Raw genomic sequence first — 2,912 nt, 5'->3', positions numbered from 1 at the left:
CCGGGATCATGAAGGTACCGGCGCCGTACTGCTCAATCATAATGACTTTTTGGTGGGGCCGCATCACGTGCCTGCAGCACACACACCACACCAGGGGACCATCGGTTTGGCGGCTGCCCCGTACCTCACAACCCGCGGCGTGCGCGCCTGCTGCCAGCCTCGGCGCGCGGGCCACTGCCGGCCGGACGGTCAGGCCCCAGGCCAGCCCTCCCCTGCCCCTGCGCTGCCCCCTCCTCACTTGAAGGGGTACAGCTGCCAGAACATCTGTGTGCTAATGATCAGCACGTCGGCGCAGCTGGCCATGCGCCGCTCCGAGACCGAGTCTTGGTCGCTCAGGATCCTGCAGGCGGGGGCAGGCAGGCAGGGCAGGCAGGCAGCAGGTCAGCAGGCGGGCCAGCAGCGGCGCGACGCGCGGCACGCGGCCGCCCAGAGCCACACCAAAGCGCCCTGTCTGCCCGCCCCCACCCCGCGCTGCACCCTGCGTGGTCTGTGTCCAGCCATTGCCAGGCGAGCTGCCACATGCTGGCCGCCACATGCCCAGCCCTGGCTGCCACATTTGTCTCGCCAGCTGGCCGCCACACAGCCCAGCAGGCCGGCTGCCCTCCTCGGCAGCCTGCGAGAGCCTCACTTGAGGTTGCCCCATCCCATGGAGCGCAGCTCGGGCGCCACCAGCGTCATCACCGTCTGCCACCAGTTCTGATAGTGGCTCCACTTGATGCGCGGGGCGCTGCCGTCGGGCAGCACCTCACCCGGCAGCATGCCCTCGCACTGCGGCGGCGGGACGAGCAGCAGACAAGCGGCGGCGGCGGGTGGGCGTGAGCGCACGCCTTGCGCCCGCTTGCAAGCCAGGGGGGCGGCCCCGGCTGCGGCAGCCAGCACAGCGGATGCAGCCCGGCCTGCCCCTCGCCCTGCAGGGCGCCACCGCACAACCTCGGAGCAGCCGGCCGCGCGCTGCCGCACCTCTGGCGTCTTGCCCCCCCAGCCGCCAAAGCAGCCGTTCTTGGTGAGGTCCTTGCAATGGCTGACGATGCTGTCCAGGCACTCATTCATCTTGTCAGGGTGGAAAGTCTCCTGCCTGCAGACACACCACGCAGCAGAGCCGCACAGGCGTCGGCCGCGGCCAACCGCAGTGGTAGGTTTGAGCGGCGGTTGCCCACCCAACCGGGCGGCAAAGCGCCCCTGCTGCCGCCGCGCTGCCCCAAGCCTGCAGCTGCCTTTGCTCCCTTCCGACGCTGCTCGCCCCCGGGTCTGAGAAAGCTTGCTCCCGGCTGCACCCGGCTGTCGGGGTGCCGGCCGNCAAACTGTCGCCAGGTGGCCGGGCGCCGGCCAGCTTCCGCCGCCGCGGGAGCCGGCGCAGGCGGCAGGTACGCTCGGGGCACTCACTTGCGGCACACTTGGTCCACCACGATCGCCACCCGCATCTGGCGCAGCTGGTTGGTGGTGGGAGGGAAGGAGGGCGGAGGGCGCGGCGCGCACCACACATCTGCCTCATCCTGCGGGCGGGCATCGGGCGGGCTGGTACGGTCGACCCCGGCTGGCACCCCAGACCCACAGGCGGCAGCAGCGACAGCAGCAGCTTGCATCAGATCCAGTGCCCGGTGCACCGTACGATAAGCGCACACAACGGTGCTGGGAAGAAGACAAGCGCACTGCGCAGGACGTGCAATTGGCGGCGGCGGCGGCATCGACGGCGGCGCACCTGTCGCGGCAGCCTGCCCACGTCCACGTTGAGCGTCAGGCCGGTCACATACTGCTGCGGCTGCGGGGGTGCTGCTGGGCCCCGGGAGTTGCTCCACACCAGGGCCAGCAACACCAAGCAGGCCGCTAGGGCGCCCTGCACAAGCAGCGATGGGCTGACGCGCCCGCCTGCCGCGTCTCGCTTGCCTGAGTACATGCTGCAATCCAGCCGGTCCAGCTGCCGGCCGTGGGGTGCAGGGCAGCACCCGGGCTGGCTAACTGTATGCGCGGGAGTTGGCCCCCGTTGCCTTCGTCTTCAGAAGGCCTGTCTGGGCAGGAACCACCTAGCAGGTCCCAGGTTCGTTGTGCAGCACGCAACGGGGCGAAAGGCGGCCGATCGTGTTTGACGCAACGCGTCTGCGGATTGCCACTTGCAGACCAGCGCAGTCTTGCTGCTCACTAGCTGCTGGCCACTTGCACCCAGAGCCTATGAAACAACGCGGCGGATCGGCAGGGTGGCCGTATGCTCCGCCACATGGGGCACAGCATGGGGCACCGCGTCGCAATCGGCCGCCTTTTCCAGGCCTGGAAATGCCGGTGATTGCCAGGGATGATGCTAGGGCCAACCGAATCCGGATGGAGCTCTTGGAGGCCATTAAGCATTCAGCATGCCAGACATGCCGCCCTACGGCGGCGCAGGGCATGGGCGGCATGCTGCTTGGCGGCCGCCGGGGCACTAGCTGGAAGAGTTAGTGCTGTGCTGCCCTCGAACCTCAGTGTTCCAACATCTGCCCGGCAGTGGTGACAGCTGGGATGACGTGCTGCCGAGGCGGCAAGGCGGTGATACAGCGGGCGGGCAACCGCATGCCCCCGGCGCTTGGGGCTTATCGAGTGCCAAGCTGCTTGACCAGGGCAAAATGCTTAATTGTCACAGGCAGGGGCTTGATGGTGTAGACGCTCGAAATTGCACGTGTCAATCACATGGTAATTGCAACACAGACCCATCATGCAGTCGCGCCCAGGCTCAATAGTACTGCGGCCGCTGGGGCAGCGCCTGCCGGACCATCGGCTGCGGCACGCCTTGCCCCTGCTGCTGCGCCATCGCCTGCTGCTGCGCTATCGCTGGATGGTACATCGGGGCTGGATGCATGCCTTCTGGTGGCCTGTACATGGCTGCCTGCTGCTGCTGCGGCGGCTGCGGCTGCTGCTGCTGCTGCTGCTGCTGCTGCTGCTGC

Source organism: Chlorella variabilis, assembly GCF_000147415.1.
Source record: "Chlorella variabilis unplaced genomic scaffold CHLNCscaffold_7, whole genome shotgun sequence".
Lineage (NCBI taxonomy): Eukaryota > Viridiplantae > Chlorophyta > Trebouxiophyceae > Chlorellales > Chlorellaceae > Chlorella > Chlorella variabilis.
The sequence above is the reverse complement of the archived record's forward strand: the minus strand, read 5'-3'. Positions refer to the sequence as shown.